The sequence below is a fragment of the Columba livia genome, unplaced genomic scaffold (genome assembly GCF_036013475.1).
Source record: "Columba livia isolate bColLiv1 breed racing homer unplaced genomic scaffold, bColLiv1.pat.W.v2 Scaffold_133, whole genome shotgun sequence".
Lineage (NCBI taxonomy): Eukaryota > Metazoa > Chordata > Aves > Columbiformes > Columbidae > Columba > Columba livia.
The window spans coordinates 620,464-640,608 of NW_027043029.1; positions in this window are offsets into that span (position 1 = coordinate 620,464).

Here is a 20,145-nt window from a genome sequence, read left to right on the forward strand (position 1 = left end):
ATCTGGGATGCTGTATATGGGATGCTGTATCTAGTGTGTGTATCTGGGATATTGTATCTAGGACGCTGTACATAGGATGCTGTATCTAGGATGCTGTATCTGGGATATTGTATCTAGGATGCTGTACATAGGATGCTGTATCTGGGATGCTGTATCTGGAATGCTGTATCAGGGATGCTGTATCTGGGGTTCTGTATCTGGGATGCTGTATCTAGGATGCTGTATCTAGTATGCTGTATCTGGGATGATGTATCTAGGATGCTGTATGTATGATGCTGTATCTGGGAAGCTGTATCTGGGATGCTGTATCTAGGATGCTTGATCTAGGATGCTGTATCTGGGATGCTGTATCTGGGATGCTGTATCTGGGATGCTGTATCTAGTATGTGTATCTGGGATATTGTATCTAGGATGCTGTATTTATGATGTTGTATCTAGGATGCTGTATCTGGGATGCTGTATCTAGGATGCTGTATCTTGGATGCTGTATCTAGGATGCTGTACCTAGGATACTGTATCTGGGATGCTTTATCTGGGATGCTGTATCTAGGATGCTGTATCTGGGATATTGTATCTAGGATGCTGTACATAGGATGCTGTATCTGGGATGCTGTATCTGGAATGCTGTATCAGGGATGCTGTATCTGGGGTTCTGTATCTGGGATGCTGTATCTAGGATGCTGTATCTAGTATGCTGTATCTGGGATGATGTATGTAGGATGCTGTATGTATGATGCTGTATCTGGGAAACTGTATCTGGGATGCTGTATCTAGGATGCTTGATCTAGGATGCTGTATCTGGGATGCTGTATCTGGGATGCTGTATCTAGGATGCTGTATCTCGGATGCTGTATCTAGGATGCTGCATCTAGTATGCTGTATCTGGGATGATGTATCTAGTATGCTGTATGTATGATGCTGTATCTGGGAAGCTGTATCTGGGATGCTGTATCTAGGATGCTTGATCTAGGATGCTGTATCTGGGATGCTGTATCTGGGATGCTGTATCTAGGATGCTGTATCTCGGATGCTGTATCTAGGATGCTGTATCTAGTATGTGTATCTGGGATATTGTATCTAGCATGCTGTATATAGGATGCTGTATCTAGGATGCTGTATCTGGGATGCTCTATCTAGGATGCTGTATCTGGGATATTGTATCTAGTATGCTGTATCTAGGATGCTGTATCTAGGATGCTGTATCTAGGATGCTGCATCTGGGATGCTGTATCTGGAATGCTGTATCTGGGATGATTTATCTAGGATGCTGTGTATATGATGCTGTATCTAGGGTGCTGTATCTGGGATGCTATATCTGGGAGACTGTGTCTGGGTTGCTGTATCTAGTATGCTGTATCTGGGATGCTGTATCTGAGATGCTGTATCTAGGATGCTGCATCTGGGATGCTGTGTCGGGGATGCTGTATCTCGGATGCTTTATCTGGGATGCTTTATCTAGGATGCTGTATATATGATGCTGTATCTACGATGCTGTATCTGGAATTCTGTATTGGGGATGCTATATCTGGGATGCTGTATATAGGATGCTGTATCTAGTATGCTGTATCTGGGATGATGTACCTAGGATGCTGTATGTATGATGCTGTATCTGGGAAGCTGTATCTGGGATGATGTATCTAGGATTCTTGATTTAGGATGCTGTATCTGGGATGCTGTATCTGGGATGCTGTATCTGGGATGCTGTATCTAGTATGTGTATCTGGGATATTGTATCTAGGATGCTGTATATAGGATGCTGTATCTAGGATGCTGTATCTGGGAGGCTGTATCTAGGATGCTGTATCTGGGATATTGTATCTAGGATGCTGTATCTAGGATACTGTATCTGGGATGCTTTATCTGGGATGCTGTATCTAGGATGCTGTATCTAGGATGCTGTATATAGGATGCTGTATCCAGGATGCTCTATCTGGGATTCTTTATCTGGGATGACGTATCTAGATATCTAGATCCTAGATACAGCATCTCAGATACAGGATCCCCAATACATAATCCCAGATACAGCATGCTAGATACAGGATCCTAGATACAGCATCCCAGATACAGGATCCCCAATACAGAATCCCAGATACAGCATCCTAGATACACCATCCCAGATACAGCATCCTAGATAAAGCATCCTAGCTACAGCATCCCAGAAACAGCATCCAAGATACAGCATCCTAGGTACAGCATCCCAGATACAGCATCCTAGATACAGCATCATAGATATTGCATCCTAGATACAGCATCCCAGATACAGCATCCCAGATACAGCATCCTAGATACTGCATCCCAGATACAGCATCATAGATACAGCATCCTAGATACAGCATCATAGATATTGCATCCTAGATACAGCATCCTAAATACACCATCGCAGATACAGGATCCCCAATACAGAATCCCAGATATAGCATCATAGATACAGCATCCTACATACATCTTCATAGATACAGCATCCTAGATACAGCATCCCAGATACAGCATCATAGGTACATTATCCCAGATACAGCAATCCAGATACAGCATCATAGATATTACATACTTGATACCGCATTTCGGAAAGAGCATCCCAGATACAGCATCCTAGATACAGCATCCTAGATACAGCATCCTAGATACAGCATCCTAGATACAGCATCATAGATACAGCATCATAGATAATGCATCCTAGATACAGCATCCCAGATACAGCATCCCAGATACAGCATCATAGATATTACATCCTAGATACAGCATCCCAGATACAGCATCCCAGATACAGCATCGTAGATACAGCATCCCAGATACAGCATACCAGATACAGCGTCCTAGATACAGCATCATAGATACAGCATCCTAGATACAACATCCCAGATAAAACACCCCAGATACAGCATCCCAGATACAGCATCCCAGATAGAGCACCCCAGATACAGCATCCTAGATACAGCATCCCAGATACACCATCATAGATACGTCATCCCAGATAGAGCATCCCTGATACAGCATCATAGATATTATATCCTAGATACAGCATCCCAGATACAGCATCCCAGATACAGAATCATAAATACAGCATCCTAGATACATCACCCCAGATACAGCATCCCAGATACAGGATCCCCAATACAGAATCCCAGATACAGCATCATAGATACAGCATCCTAGATACAGCATCCCAGATACAGCATCCCAGATACATCATCCTAGATACAGCATCCCAGATACAGCATCCCAGTTACAGCATCCCAGATACAGAATCCTAGATACAGCATCCTAGGTACAGCATTCTAGACACATCATCATAGATAAAGCATCCTAGATACAGCATCTCAGATACAGCCTCCTAGATACAGCATCATAGATATTGCAGTAAGGTTTGTTTGGGGTTTTTCAATAGCCTGTGCTGAGACGTCGTATTAAAACTGATTGCTGCAGTGTTAATGAATGAACAGGAGGATGAGCAACAGACTGCAGAAACTGTTTGGGTTTTGGTTTATTGAAAAATTATGATTTAACTCAAAAAGCAATAAGATCTTGCAGTGGTCTTCTAATACCTAGTGACAGCTTTTTAATGTACCTGTTTGGAACTTTGAGATGATTTTTCATATGAAGCGGCTGTTCCATTGTGGAATAGTGCAGGAGTAAACTCTTGCATTTCAGCATTCCTGGCAGATCTGCAGCTTGATAAAGACCTCAGACTGTTTGGTTTAATCAGACTTTTGTAGATCCCACCTTCACTGGTCAAAGCACCGGCCGCCAATGTGTTTTCTGGTGTTGTCACTGTTTTCTGAGCAAAGACGGCAGAGGCAGCAGCTCTGCTGGTGGTGTCTGTTTGATTGAAACATGGATATCTGCAGGAACTTTAACCTGAAAGCTCAGAAAGCTGTGGTCGGTGGTATATCTGTGTAATGTTTGTAGATTCTTCTGCAGATGTTCTTATGCCAGCGAGCACGGAACGTTTGTGAGTGTGACCTGCTGTGCGGTTAGAAGGAAGAAAGATGTGTGAGCTGCAGCAGCAGGAAGGCTGCAGCCGTGTAAGCCGGGGTGCAAACGGCACGAAACGGGCTGCAGCGGCGGAGCCCTCGGTCCCGGGCCGTCCCGGGCGGGCGCAGCCCGAGCGCTCCCGGCCCCGCTGCCGCTGACCCGCCGGGGCCGGGGCCGCGCTGCGGGCGGACAGCGCCGCTCTGCGGCCGCCGGCGGCTCCGGGCCGGGAGGGGGGGCGGGGCCCGGTGGCGGGCGCGGACGGGATTGGCTCCTGCGCGGGATGGGCGGGGCCACGCGGCAGAAGCGCGCGGGCCGAGGAGCGCGTGCCGGCGGTGCGGCGGCGGGAGCAGCGCGCGAGGAGCGGCCGGGCCGGCGGTGAGCGAGGGGCGGGCGGACAGCGGGGAGACTGGACGGGGCCGCCCCGGTCCCGGCTGAGGGGGGAGGCTGGAGGGGGTGGGACGGGCTGGGTTCGGCAGGAGGAAGGCGAGGGGCAGCCAGCCGCAAGAGCGCGGCCCCGGGCCGGGCAAGGGGCGAGGGGGAAACACGCGGGCGGCTGTGAGGGAAGGGAGCCCCGGGCTGAGCGCTGCGCGGGGCTCGGGCGGGGCCGTGGGGCGGAGGGGGGAGCCCGCGGTGCCGCAGGGCAGAGGGAGGAAAGCGAGCGGGAGGGGGCAGCGCCGGGTCGGGAGCGGCGCAGGCGGGGCCGGGGCCGCCGTGGGGGCGCCAGGGGGCGCGAGGGGCGGGGGCGGCGCTGCCGCGGGGAGGGGCCGGGAACGGGGGGAGCGGCGGGAGCGGCGGAGGAGCCTGAGGGCGGGACGGCGCGGAAGGAGCTTGGGCGGGAAAGGCTGAGGGAGCTCAGGGAGGGGTGACATCGGGGAGGCTTTGGCGGGAAAGGCTGAGGGAGCTCAGGGAGGGGTGACATCGGGGAGGCTTTGGCGGGAAAGGCTGAGGGACCTTAGGGAGGGGGGACATCGGGGAGGCTTTGGCGGGAAAGGCTGAGGGAGCTCAGGGAGGGGTGACATCGGGGAGGCTTTGGCGGGAAAGGCTGAGGGACCTCAGGGAGGGGGTGACATCAGGGAGGCTTTGGCGGGAAAGGCTGAGGGACCTCAGGGAGGGGTGACATCGGGGAGGCTTTGGCGGGAAAGGCTGAGGGACCTTAGGGAGGGGGGACATCGGGGAGGCTTTGGCGGGAAAGGCTGAGGGAGCTCAGGGAGGGGTGACATCGGGGAGGCTTTGGCGGGAAAGGCTGAGGGACCTCAGGGAGGGGGTGACATCAGGGAGGCTTTGGCGGGAAAGGCTGAGGGAGCTCAGGGAGGAGATGGCGTCGGGGAGGCTGCAGTGGGCAATGCTGAGGTAGCTCAGGACGGGATGGCACTCAGGTGTGGTTTCAAAGGGAAATGCTGAGGTACCTTGAGGAATGGACGCTGGGCTGGGAACTATGAACACATCAGGTTGTTTCAGAGAGTGTTCATGACAGAAATTTGTGCAGTGAAGGATTCCAGCAAAGAGAGGGAGAAGAGCCAAACTTAGATCAGGCCTCCTAGGACGCCTGCAGGTTTGGGGACAGGGATGACGAGGTTGTTAATCCGGTCCTAACTGTTTCTTTCTCTGTCCCTCTCTTGCAGCACCTGACTGAATGGAGGAGCAAGTGGACGGGAAGCTCCTGCGCCACACACAGATCACATTTGTTAGAAATAAGAGCCACTAAATCGATTCTGAGCCAATCAATCGATTTTATTTAGCAAGCGGTAATTAGGCAAAACAGCGCTGGGTGACTGGGGGAAGCTCAGTTCCGCCAACAGGCACACCACTCAACTTTTCGTGTGTGCTTATATATGTTATACGCTCGTTCACACGCTGGGAATTTCCGTCTCTGGAACTTTGTTACCTGTGGCACCATCCGGGAGTCCTGTTATCTGTGGCACCATCCGGGAGTCCTGTTATCTGTGGCACCATCCGGGAGTCCTGTTATCTGTGGCACCATCCGGGAGTCCTGTTATCTGTGGCACCATCCAGGCAATCCAGGCATTGGCTTAACTACTACTACAAGGTTCTACAAAACATAATCAAACTTGCACAAGCGCAGTTACTGCTTACAACAATATGCATAATATAATTGAATCCTACTCGATTTGTTCAACATTAACCATTTTGGCCATCACTTATGACAAGGGTGACCGTGCTGTTCGACACGGGGTTGTTCTGCTGAACAGCTCTGGGGAGAACTGGAAGGTTCTTTTCCTTCCCCCCCCTCGCCTTGTGAGGTAAACCGTGGGGAGCCAGTGGTTTCTGCAGCCCCTGAACTGTTGGCAGCCAGCGGATCTTTCACCCGTTTCTCTTGCAGGACATGTTCCCTGTGGCCTCATCTGCCACCCCGACAGGGAGCACATCCTGTACCCCCTGGGCTGTACGGTGCTGATTCAGCACCTGGACACTAAGAAACAGAGTTTCTTGCACGGCCACGCCGATAACGTGTCCTGCGTTGTCGTGTCCAGGGATGGGATGTACGTCGCTTCAGGACAAGTCACCTGCATTGGATTCAAGGTGGGTAATGCTCTGATTTTAACCGCTTAGTATTGACCAGAGAAATTGGAGTTGGCTTGCCAGTGGTGGGAACACCTTTCGTTTATTTTTTCTTTGGTTGGAAAATAAATATCTGCAATGGGAAGATGCTGAAGGGAATGGGAAATTGTAGTTACTCCATTGCTGGATGTGCCTTTATGTTTTTGTAAAACATGAAGCAGTCTCCCTAGGATTGAGGGATTTTTAGTTCCAGTCCTTTTTATCCAAAGTGTTGTGGGCGTGTGGCAGCCAAAATCTCATTAGACATTAATTAATAAATGCTGGTTTATTTCAAGTGAGACCTGAGTTCCAGAGCTGCTTAGGAGTTTCCAAAGCCCTTGACAGGTACCTACCTGCATTTTCAGACCTCTGAAGTTTTTTTCGTTTTATTTTTGCCTATTTGAAAGACCTCAAGACACTTGGAAGGGATCAGGTTTTAGTGCTTTCAGTATTTTAAAACCTAAGTCAAATACTCAGTGTCTCAGGGTAAATGTAGGTGCTGAAATGAAGCAGAGCTACTCAAGTGCTCAGCTGGAATAATGCTTCTTACAGCACCCAGTCTGAAGCCTCTTTGTGTCAGGGGTGCCCAGGGCTGCAGAGAAGCTTGGGCTGGGCTCCTTCTGACAACTTTCCTGCCAGAGAACGTTGTTCTCCCTGATCCTGCGAGTTACAGCTCATGCTCTGCCCTCCCCCCCTTCTGCTTTGCCCCGCAGGCAGACGTCATCCTCTGGGATTTCCCAAAGCAGGAGTTACTTGCTCGGCTCTCGCTGCACGAGGGCAAAGTCGAGGGACTCTCGTTCTCGCCCAGAGGCATTTATCTTGTGTCCCTGGGAGGCCAGGACGACGGCAGGTAAGGATTTCCGCTTCTTGGCACAAGATTTTTGACAAGAATCAGATTCTATGGGCGGCCTGAGACGTTTTTCCAGGGAGGGTGGTGAGAGCCTGTCCCGGGTTGGCCAGAGAGGTGGTGGCTGAACCATCCCTGGAGACATCCCAGGCCAGGCTGGACGGGGCTCTGAGCACCCTGAGCTGCTGAAGATGTCCCTGCTCATGGCAGGGGGGCACTGGGGAGCTGGGAAGGGCCCTCCAACCCCAGCTGTTCTGTGATTCTGTATGATTTGAGTCGTGCTCCGCAGAAGGAATCTGATAAATCCACGTAGCCTTGCTTCAGGAGCAGGGGATGTAAACTGCAATTCCACACTTTGGTGACAAGTTTTTTCTTGGGTAGAATCTCTACAAAGTTACTTCTGTTGTGTGTCCTGGTAGGAACAGACTGCAGGACAATAGGCTTTGTCTTGCTTTTGTTTTTTAGTAACTGACTTCCAAGCAATGTCAAAAAGCGAAGCTGTTTCAAGGCTTTCTTCTCCTGCAGGGTGATGGTGTGGGACGTCAGTAAGAGAGAGGCTGTGTGCGGGAGCCCGGCCTCGCCGCGCAGCGCCGGCAATGCCAACGTCGTCATGTGCTCCAGCTGCAGGGACGAGGTGTTTGTCACTGCTGGAAAGTAAGGGTTTGTGGAGAGGAACGAGCAGAGCGAGAGAACCCCTGGCCCTATTTCCTTTGACAAAGAGTCTTTGTTTAACTACAAGGAAACTTAAGCAACTGTGTGCTTGTGTTGTTTCTTTTTACTCTGAATGGACTCATGAATACCTGTCAGGTTGTAGCTTTAAGGCATTTCTGCTTGTTCTCCATGTAACAAGATGTTTTCAGAGCAGCACACAGGGGCCCACGTGCGTCACTTCTGCTCCTGATAGCAGGATTTTGTACTCAGCATTCCCCGTGCAGTGTTTAACATATATAGTTGCCAGTGTTTACACAAGAAAAGCAGTCAATGAGTGCCCCTGAACAATGGCTAATTAATGTCGAAACAATGATGTCTTGCCGGTCGTTGGATGATCTCCTGTCCTCACCAGATGTGATGTACAGTTGGTCACTGGCTTGTAACAAAAGTTGTACAAAACGTCGCGTTTTGCAAGGATTTGCGGCAGCGCCCATATATCCAGGCTGACGTTTAAACGCGTTGAGGGCCTGCACCTCCCTGTACATCAGGGACGGCTTTGGATGCTCTTGGCTGCACTCGCACTTATGAGTGCTCGCCTTTGCAATTTTAGCACTTTGGTAAATGTAAGGGTGACTCTGCTTAAAGATATGACATCGTCTCTGACATCGTCAATTAAATTGCACTAGAAAAGAGTTGAAAGTGTCCTCACATCTGTTTTTGCTGAAGCCTTAAGATTTTTGATTTACCCGGAAAAAGTTTCCATAAGAGACTTCTCTGATATTGTTCTTTTTCTCCGTATTGAAAGATCAGAATAATGGAGCCTTGTGAAGGCTTTTTACTTCTTGTAGCACTGAAAAAACTTGGAGGTTTCTGCATCTGTGGATTTGATCCCACTCTATTTGTTCTTATAGTTTCACCATTCGAGTGTGGGAACTCGATACAGCAACTAAAACAATCCATCCATCTGAATGCTACGTGGGGCAACTGAGAGGAATCAGCGTGTGTGTTCAGGTACGTTTCAGCCAAGATGACTTTGCTAAACTAAGAAACTCTGTACAGACTAGAGAAAAACCACGAGTTTCTCTAATAATGCTGGAAATGTTGGTCCCAAGCGCGTGACGGCAGTGAAGTTCCTCAGCATTGGCCATGGCAGTTGATCTCCCACGGCCTCTGGGAAAGAGTGTTCTGGATGCTCCTCAAGAGAAGCAGCACGTATTACGGTCACGGGCTCCGGCACCCGGATTTTTATGCTTCCAAATATGATCTAGATTTGGTTAGAAAGTGTCTGGCGTTCAGCAGTGTTCTGGATCTGTGCGTGTGATGGAACAGAAACATTGGCTGGGTTCCCCCAGGTGAACTCTTGGCAATCCACTGAACTAAAGCTGTTGATGCAGCCCAGTGTCAGGCGTGGGACACGGGTCTCAGGATCCAGACCGTGATCTCTTTTTCTTTATGCTTTCTTATAGATGACAGACGATGATGGTGATTTTCATCTTGGCGCGACGAGTGGAGATGTCCTGAAAGTGAACACAAGCAGCAAGGTGCTGACTGCCTGTGGGCCCCAGAAGAAGAAGTTGAGCATGGTGAGTAGCAGCTCTGTGACTCCAATTCTGTCCTTGTCCTGCTCTTTGTCAGTGACTGAAGGTAGAGCAACCTGCGGGAGAACCAGCACAAAGCGGATTCTCAGACTAACGCTTTTCCTGCGCTGTCAGGAACGACCCCTGAACGACCACCAGAGGACACTGCGCATGCTTAGAGTAGTTCCAAGGTGTTGCAACTGATATTGTGAAATAATTGTGCAACCTAATGAATATGCAATATACACGTTGTAACTTCAATGAATATGGATGTAACCAAATTGTATAAAATGGTGAAGTTTGAATCAGTGGTCGGAACCAGCTTTGGGTGCGAGCCCCTGGTTTCCCAGCGCTGAAATAAAGCACCGCATAGAACTACGCCCGTGGTTCTGTGTCCTGAATGCTGACACCGCCACGGGTGTAAGTAAAACTTCTCGCAGGATTGCGAGTATATTTATACTTTCCGTGCACATATGCACGTATAACTTTCCGCGCTCCATTTGAGCGCGTATAAATTGACCCTCGCCGAATCGCGGGTGTATTTTCCTCCCGTGCACATATGCACGAGGAACTCTCCGTGCGCATTTGCACGCGTACTTTATCTCTTTAAAATAAACCCGCACCGTGTTAGGCAAGTGTGTACTTCTCCGGGACTCAGGGCCAGCTCCGGCATTTGTTTTGAGTGAAGCCCCGTGTGTGCACGCTGTGCACCGCCTGATTGGTTGTATCAGTTGCTGCCCCTCAAATAATTTTCCTCAGCTGATATCCGAACCTTTATTTAAGTCACTTTGGAGTGCTAAAACCCTGTTCCTCGCCGGTTTAATGGAAGTTGTTTTGGACTCTGTTGTCCCTTAGATGAACCTGCGAGGACTCTTCGTGACACACTGCCCTTGGGGGGCTGGTGGGAACCCCCTGGCACGTGGCTCCATCAGGGACACGTCTGGTCCACTCCCCGGTCTCAGCTGCTCCGCTTCAGTTGGAGAGTGCAGAGTGCCAGCTCTGCTGGGCTGAGCATCCCCGGTTTTGGGATGCAGGAGGTTTGCTCAGGGGCTTTCCTCCTGCCTGTGCAGGCAGGGCAGGCAGGGCTGGCAGCTCCCCTGCCCACGGGCCACACTTTTGCTTGGCTGTATGAACAGCCCTTGTCTCTTGTAGGGCCTTGGGTGGCTGGGCTGGCACCGCCGGCATCGCCTGGCTGGGGAAACTGAGCGCCCAGCAACTCGAGCTGCCCGGTGCTTTCCTGCGACTGCAAAGCGCTGCGACACGGCGGCTGTGGGCACCCCGGGGCGGGGCACGAAGCTGCTGCGTCCCCCCAGTTCTGGATCCCCCGACCCAGAGCAAAGCGCTCCCCTCCTCCGGCTGCCGACAGCCAGCCCGGCTTCTTGCACAGCCCCCTGGTTCCCCCCTCACCCCGTCCCCCCAGTTAGTGCCAGGGGTGCTTCTGAAGCCCATGGACACCTCAGCCCCAGCCGGGGTGCAGGATGGGCCTCTGCTGGCTCTGCCCTGGTGCCCACTGGTTTGCTCCCCGTGCTCCCTCTGGGGACCCTGGATACCACTGGATCCACCTGGGCACCCCAAAGCGCCTTTTTAGCACTTATTTTTCTCCTGGAAAAGCAAACACAGGGGGCTTTCTGCCATCCTGCCCCAGGGACCCCCACTCAGACCACACCGGCGCTTGGTTGCCCATCGCCATTTATTGCAGCCGCTGCCTGCTCAGCGCCCGGGGCGGTGGGACCGGGGCCGGGACCCCCGTCCTGCCCGGCTGTCAGGGGGTTGTTTCGCTGCGGGGGGGCTGGATGGGCGGCAGCAGCTTCGGTGCCTGGGTGAGGCGTCCGGGAGATGAGGCTGGTCGGCGCTTCAGCACGGCTAACAGCAGCGGGGAGGCGGTGCCTGGGGGCGAGGGGCAGGGTCAGCCACAGACACCCACCAACAGGGTCCTGCCCCCACCCTGAAGCACACAGGCTGTTGTCCCCCACTGCCCAGCACCACCCCCCATGTGCCCCCAGCTCCCTCCAGCTCCACCACAGGGACCGGCTGCCCCAGCAGCCAGTGCTGCCCCCACAGCCCAGCCCAGAGCCCAGACCCCCGTCCAACCCTGCCCAGCTGTGGGCACAGACCCGTCCCCCCAGACAGCGGGGTGTCCTCTGCCCCCCGGTGCCCTGACAGGGCCATACTTTTCTGGCTCCTCGAGGTCGAGGTCTCTGGGGTGGCCGTTGGTGTTGTGGGCAGCTGAGAGCCCCCCATCATGGAGAGCTGCTCGTCCTGCCGCTTCCCATCAGTGCCGTCCTGGCCCGACAGCTGCATCGCGTCCTTCTGGGAAGGGGAGAGCGTGTGACCCAAACACGGGGCCCCGTTCCGCATCCCCCAGCAACCCTCCCCCAGCCAGCTCTCCCCGGGGAAACTGAGGCACAGATCCCCCCCGCAGGCTCAGCATCCCCCTCCCCACCTCTGTCATCCCTACCTTGTTGGGGCGGCGGGCGCTGGATGGGGACGGCCGTGGGGTGCTGGGCGGTTGGGGCTGGAAGCGCGGGGGCGTGACGGTGTGTGGGCCCCCGCAGCTCCGCGGAACAGTGGGGTATCTGCACTCGCCCGTCCGCTCCCTGTGGGACAGGACATGGGGGTGCTCAGGGCCCGGCAGGTGGCACCCCATGTGTCACTCGACGCCAGGGAGGGGTCGGGGGGTGCTCCCTGTTCGGGGGGCAGTTACTCACGGTCCAGGCGCCAGCATGTTGAGGGGCCGGTCACAGGACAGGCAATGGAAACCAGGCAGCAGCTGCCTGGAGGGGGGAGAAAAGGGCTGGGGAGCTCCTGGGGGGCACAGCCCCACCTGCACACCAGCCACAAAAAGCCTCTGCACCCACCCCCCAAGACTGGTTCAGGAGGGCTCCTCCCACACGTGCCCCTCATTGTGCCGCCTCTATCGCTGCGAAGCTGCAGCTGGCAGGAGCACAAGGCACAGCCACTTGCTCAGCATCCCCAGGGGCGCTGCCCACATGGCTCCCACGCCAGGTACCACACCGGCACGAGCCGGGACAGCCAGCAGGAACAGGGCCAGCACTGCCAAAGCCGCCACTGTCCCCATGGCACTCACTTCCTAATCCCAGCGGCATTGTCACGCTCTGCCTGCAGCGCCTGCTCCTGGAGCTGCCCGCTGAGGCTCTTCCACCGCTCCTCCTGCTGCTTCCGGAACGCCCCCAGCTCCCGGCGGTCCAGCTGTGGACGGGTGACACCCTCAGCCAGCTACCCCAGGATGGGACATGGCGGTCCCCGGGGGCACAGCCGGGAGGGGGGACCCTCGCAAGGATGCTGCCTTAGGCTGCCAGGCCCCAAGGTGCCAGTGCTGCGTGGAGGGGACGAGCCCTCACCTTGCAGTCCATCTGTCTCTGCAGCTCTTTCTGGAACTGGAGCCAGCCGTTCTCCTGGCCCGTCACCCGGCTCGTCACCTCCTCCATCATCTTGGTCAGCCGCTCCACGCACGCCTCAAGCTGGCTGCGACTGACTTTGTCAGCCAGGGCGGCTTTGTCTGCTTTCTAGCAACAGGGAAAGGCAGGAGAGCGGTGGGGACAGGATGCAGAGACAACAGGAGAGGGGAAGTGGCTACGTGGTCCTGTTCACCCCATCACCCCCGTGGCGTTGGTCCCACCAGCCGAAGGGACTCGGGGCCACAGAGGGACCTGGCAAGGGACCTGCAGCCGGGCTAGAAATCCTCCCTCCCCCTGGCTGGTTCTGCCAGCCGGCACCCAAGGGACAAGGGGTGTTTGTCACCCTGCCCGGGACACCCTTGACTGGCACCGGGGCCCCTTGAGCCCGTACCTCATCGATTCCCAGCACCAGCAGCTCCTCCTTGTCTGCTTGCTTCTTCTCCAGCCTCCCCAGGGCCTGGGACAGAGCCTTCCAAGGCAGACAGCAGCCCGTGATGCCACGGCAGGGTCGGAGCTGCCCCCGGCCAGCCGAGCACCCCCTGCCTCCCCACCCCATCAGAAACCTCCAGGAAAGGCATGGGGAAGGTGTGCAGGGCTGCGAGCAGGGTGGCAGGGGGACAGACCCCTTGGGGTCCCAGCCTGGGCTCTGCCTGCGCGTTACAGCCACCCACCTTGACGTCATTCTGCTCCTGCTGGCGATCCTGCTGCAGGTTTGCAAGGTCCGAGCTCAACTTCTCGTAGCCTTTTTGGAGCTGCACGATGCTGGTCTGGAGGCACTTGAGCTGCTCGTCCTGCTGCAGGGACTAAGAGGACAAGGCGGTGCTGAGCAAGGGGGTGGCTGCCCCACGGGGGCAGACCCAGGGTATTTTGGCTGATGGCCACGGGCCCTCAGTGCAAGCAGGACATTTGCTCCAAGGCTTTAATTCCCTTCCGTGCTGCTGACTCCGACAAGCCAATTAGGGGGGCAGCGAGGGGCTCCCCCACGTTAGAGCAAAGCAGAAATGCCTGGGGGGTCCTGGCAGCTCAAGCCCCCTACACCGCATCTCCTTACCTGTCTCCTCCACTTTGGATAACTGTCCACCTTGCCGCCCGCCTTCTGGGCCAGGGACTCCACCTGCTCCTCGAGCTTCTCGCAGCGCTGGAGGAGCTTCCCCAGCAGCACCCTGGTGTCCGGGCTGCAGAAGTGGCACCCTGCGTGCTCGTGTCCCCCGCTCTGCACCGTCGCCCTCGGCTCGTCCACCTGCTGGCAGGGGAGGAGGAATCAGCTCTGAGCCGGGCTGGATGCCGCCCACAAGCCCAGGTGCCCTGGAGGCTCCATGGCCCCATCCAGCCAGGGGACGTGGCCGGGACCCCGCCAGGACTCCCCCCGAGCCAGCGGGGGCTGGGAGCGCTGCCCCCGGGCCTCACCTCTGCCTGCAGCTGCTGCGCTGTCTCCATCACCAACTTATTCACGTACTTGGCCGCAAACTGCTCCAGCTCGGCCTGGGTCGGCTCCGGCTTCTTCCCCAGCTCCTTGCGCTCTGCCTTGACCTTCTGTCCCTTGGGCCTGGCCAGCGAGATGGGGGCAGGGGCAGGCTTAGCCTTCGTGGGGGTGTCCCTTGGCCCCCAAACTGGGATGCTCCCAGACCCCAGGATCCCTCGCAGCCCTGCGGGGTAGGAAACCCTCTCCCATCCTTTGACCGTGGCTGTCGGGTCATCTGGCCGCTGCCGGCTGCTTTTCTGCCGGCTCCAGCCCCCCTCGTCTTTCTGGGAGCATCCTCCACCTTGCTGATCTGGGAACGGCAGTGGGGGCGGTGAGGGCACAGCCCCCTGTGTCATTCCGGCACGGGGACCCTTCGGCTGCCCCCTCCCTGCCCAAACTGGCATCCCCGCAGCCCCTCGGGGACTGCTGCCGGCTCACCTTCTCCTCCTCCCCGTGCAGGGCCCTGGCCATGTCTTGTAGGAAGGACACCTGGCACCTGAGGTCGGCCAGGATGCTGGTGATGCTCTCCCGGCCTAGAGGGACATGGTGCAAGGGGATGTGCTGTCGGTGAGGGGGTCTCTGAGCATGACGAGCCCCTGACCCCGGGTGACCCCACGCCAAACAACCCCCGCCAGTCCTCCCGTGCTCTCACCTCCCTTCGGGAAGAGCCGGCGCAAGTTCTCAAGATCCGCATGTTCTGCTTTGGTAGATTTAAGCTGCTCCACCTGCTCCTTCAGACCAGTGCAGAGGTGGCCGAGCTGCCCAACCTGGGAGAGAACCTCCCGCATCTCCGACTCGTAGCTGGAGGTGCTGGTGGAGCCCCAGGGCTTGGCCGGCTCTTGGGCATCCCCTGGGATGGTGGCTTGGGAGCTGGAGGACCCAGGCTGCACCCCAGGGGTGGTGGTGTGGGTCCCAGGGGATCCTGGCTGCATCCCCGAGGTGCTGGCCTGGGCATCAGGGGCCCCTGGCTGTGTCCCCAGGCAGGTCCTGGCCTGGGTGCCCCGGGATCCTGGTTCCAGCCCCGAGGTGCTGGCCTGGGTGCCCCGGGACCCTGCCTGCATCCCCGGGGTGGTGGCGCCGGCACCAATAGACCTCGTGTGATGAGAGGGAGCGCCTGACAACTTCACAGGGGTCGCTGGTTCCCCCTGTGTCCCTGCTCGCATCCCCGGGGAGCCAGACCCTGCAGTCCCCTTGCCAGTCTCCATCCCAGGCCGTGTCCCACGTCCCTTCGGCCCCAGTGCTGAGCTCTTCCTGGCCTGGCTGTCCATGGCCACCTGGGTGGGCTCAGCAGGGGCAGACTGGCCCCCACCGCCCTCCTGGGAAGAAGAGGCAAAGGGCAGCAGGTTTACTGGCAGCTGGGCAGCCGTGAGGACAGACCCCAGAACCCCCCGCCATGTCCCCAGTCCCTGTCCCCAAACCACCATCTCACAGGGCCAAACTCGTGTTGAACATGAGAGCCCAAATGCAAAGGGATCACGGGGTCAGCCCAGCCATGGAGCTGGGGGGATGGGACACCCAGGGATGGGACCCGCAGCATCACTGCCCAGCACCCCAACCCACAGGCTGTGCCCCGAGGCAGGAGGGCTGGTGTCCCCGAGGGAACGGGGGACGCAGCCGCCTCCTGTCCCTGCGCAGCCCGGCAGCGTCCTGGGGCTTCCCCTGGAGCTGGGCGAGGAGAGGGACACCCGTTCAGATGTGGGAGCGGGATTTAAAGAGTATCCCCAAACGAACTGGGGCAGGAGACAGAGGCACGCTGGGCAGTGCTGTGCCTGGGGGCCGTGGCTGAATTGCACGGGCAGAGCTTTATCTCCCCTCCTCCCCTCCCCTGGATCTGTTTTGAGGGCTCTCTAGTTCAAAAGTGCCTTAGCAACTCCTGGGACACCCTTCCCACTCTTCCCTCCTGCTGCCCTTCACGCTGCTGACACCGATGGCCGTGGGGCACGGGCACAGTGTGACAGGGCAGCAGGAGCGGGGAGGGACAAGGGCCCAGCTCCCTCCCAGGGCACCAGGGGATGCTCACCAGGCCAAGCGTCTCCTGGATCTCCTGGATGTCCTCGGCCAGGCCGGAATGCGCCTCCTGCAGGGCATGCATGTCCTCTGCCAGGCCGACATGCGCCTCCTTCATCTCCTGGATGTCCTGTGCCATTCCAGAATGCGCCTCCTGCATGGCCTCCTGCATCTCCCGCATGTCCTCTGCCATTCCAGAATGCGCCTTCTGCATGGCCTCCTGCATCTCCTGGATGTCCTGGGCCATTCCAGAATGCGCCTTCTGCATGGCCTCCTGCATCTCCCGCATGTCCTCTGCCATGCCAGAGTGCGCCTTCTGCATGGCCCGCACGTCCTCTGCCAGGCCGCACTGCGCCTCCTTAAACTTGTTGATCTCCTCCCACAGGTGCTGGAGCGAAGCCCTTTTCTGGGAGAGCGGGTGGGGGGTGAGCCCAGGGGAGGGTCCCTGGGGACCTGGGCCCCGCTGTGCTCTGCTGCGGGAGCTCGGGCTTAACCCAGCCCTTGGGCTGAGGGCGGCACGACGGCAGCGCGGAGCCCGGAGGAGGGGGCGTCTCGTGGGGGAGCACCCAGGGACCAGCAAGAGCATCTACCTTGGAGACGGCTCTCTCCTCCTCTTCGGTTGTTGTTGGCATCAGCTCCTTGGCCATGGAGGAGACCTCGGAGTTGCTCCCGGTCCCCTCCAGCTGCTCCTCTGGTTTCCAGAGCTGCTGCCCTGTGCCCAGGGCTCCGTCCTCCTCCTTCTCCTGGCCAGGCTGGTCCTTGCTGTCCTGGTCCTTTGCCAGGCCGGGGGCCGGGCTCTGCCCTGGCTCCAGGACAGACAGCTGCTGCTGGCCCAGCTGCCCGATGATGGCCTCGAGCAACTTGTGAAGCGCCATGAAGTCAACAACCCCCAAATTGGGTGTCCCGATGGCGGCGTTCAGCATCTCCAGCAGACCGAGTGTGGCCATCGCTGCTGCTCTGCCGGAAAACACGGAGCCTGATGTGGGAAGACGGGAGCTTTTCTGTCCGGAGGTGATCTTGGAGGGATGGGCAGCCAGCAGCCTTTCTCCTGCTCCTTCTTGCCACAGAAAGCGATCAGTCACCAAAACAGATCCAAGTGCCGAAAGCAATCCGAGTGATGAAAGCGATCCAGTCACCAAAGCGATCCGAGTGCCGAAAGTGATCAAACCACCAAAAGCGGTTCAACCGCCAAAAGCGATTCCACCACCAAAAGTGATCCCACCACCAGAAGTGATGCAACCACCAAAAGCGATCAAACCACCAAAAGTGATGCAACCACCAGTAGTGATCCCACCACCAAAAGCGATCCAACTGCCAAAATGAGTCCACCACCACAGTGATCCCACCACGGCAAGTGATCCCACCACGGCCAGTGACCAAATGGGCGAGGGGCACAGGTGACAGGGGACAATATAGTGTCTCTGTTGCCCGGCAACAGCCGCCCCAGGAGCCAGCGGGCGCCGCCCTGCTCCTTTGTGATGAAGTCATCCACGGGATGGGAGATGCTGAGGCTCCCTCCTGCCTTTCCCACTTTACCACCCACAATGCAGCTGGTGACACCTCAAATGTTGTGGCAGGTCACTGCAGCCCGTGCCCAGATTCAAAAGACAATCGCACAGGTCACGGGGAATGAAATCTCATTTCACTGAATTAAACACCCTCAGTTTTAATTGCAGAGAGAATGGCTTTATCCGTGTTGTGCACTAAATCAAACTCTCCCGACGTTTCACCCTTTCCTTTCCCCACGGCACAGTTGGCCTCGGAGGCGATTCCCCTTGGTGGCAGATGTGCAGCGACTGGCTCACGAGTGCACCAGCACTGGGAACCTGGGCTGAAAACAAGGTCAAAGTGCCTGGTTTAGGACGCCTTTCCCTGCGGTTCATCAAGCAGAAGGATGTCTTTTGAGAGGGAGCTGTTCTGAAGGGATTTCTTCTGCCTCTCTTGACCGTTGGCACGAGCCAGCGGCTGCCGACCAGGAAATGTGCTCATCGCTTGCTCCCTCATGAACACTGTCCTGGCCTTTGCAGCTAGAACGACATAAACCAGAGTATGTTTCCTGTCACCTCTGCAAGGAGGTGGTTCAAATGCAAAGGCTGATCTTGCCTGTAAGCAGCACGAACTGCTCTAGAGACAGCTCTTTGCTGGGGATGGAGCTGCGAGAGAGGTTCTCCAGCTGGCACGGCTGCCTCCCTTTTGAAACACGGGCCATCTTTTGCTGGCATTCCCGTCCCTCAGCCTGATGGCTCTGACATCTCCTCTGATGCTTCAGAAACGCTGCTGCTATCTACACAGCCATTGCAAGATCCTTTTGCACGGAGAACTGAAGCTGCTCCATAGCTGAAAGGGAGACCCCAACACAGAAAGCAGCGCTGCCATGATTCCTCTGAGAGTGAACCCCACATCCCAAAGAAAGCCGGTCCTTGGAGATGGCCAAGTTTGGAGCAGCGCTGTCACACGTGAGCTGCGAGTCACACAAGGAAGAGTTCCAGAGGACGGAGCGTGTCCCCAGATGGCTTTTGCCAGCGCTGACTGAGGAAGAGGCGTCCTGTCCAGGGACCTCTGCACAGACATCTCCAGGCAGAGCAAGACACTGGGGGGCAACAGCCCCTCTCAAACCCCAGTTTTGCACCCCAAGTGGCCGCACGGCAATGGGCAAGCCTTCATCCCGGGCCAGAGATGCTGGATCCAGAAGTCATGGCTTGCTCCCGGGAGGGTCTTTTTGTGTCAGAACCTCCTGTGTTTGGCCACGCATTTTTCACGGTCAATGACTTTCATTTCTTTTCCCTCTACGCTCTCCTCCGGTTTTGCCGTGGAGAGCAGATGCCAACAGTCTCTTCCAGCCTTACGGGATCTTGCAGACTTCTCCTTTGCTGTCTGTGGTGCTGGTGATTGCCTTCTGCTGCCCCTGGTTCATGTTGAAGACTAATTCCTGGCAGACGTGGTTGGTGCTGCTGAGCAACACTCTTGGCTTTGTGCTAGTGCTCAGTAGGACACCGACAAGAAAGCAGGTGTCAAAAACCTCTCGGTTCTTGTGTTGAATGGTGTAGTGTATCCAGGAGTCTATTCCAGCAACCTTAATTGCGGTTAATGTGGTTAAGAGTGCTTGATAGGGTCCGTCCCAACGTTCTTTTAAAGTTCCTTTATTCCAGGTTCTTGTATACACCGTGTCTCCATGCTCTGTATCATGTACCGGATTCTCAAGTGCTAGTGGGCGATTCCAAACCAGTGCGGATCTGAGTTGATTCAGTGTCCTGCGAGAGGCAACACATAATTGTAGAAATCCTGATTACCTTTTACATGTACACTTGGATCTGGATCCGGTGCTTCATATGGCTTGCCATACAGAATTCCGTATGGACTTACTGACATTCCGCTCCTAGGTTTAATTCTAATACACAACACCACTATTGGCAAGGCCTGAGCCCATTGAATTTTTGCTTCCTGACAAATCTTGCTAAGTTGCCTTTTTAGGATCTATAGGGCATGCCTGAGATTTGCATGCCTTGGACTTGGATGTATTAACCGAATAAAGCACAGGATCATACACGGCACAAACAGTAAACCCAGAAATGCACATGCTATCACGAACCCTGTTTTCTTCCACCAGGCTACCATTTCCAGACCAATATCCATTAGGTGGACCTGGGTAGC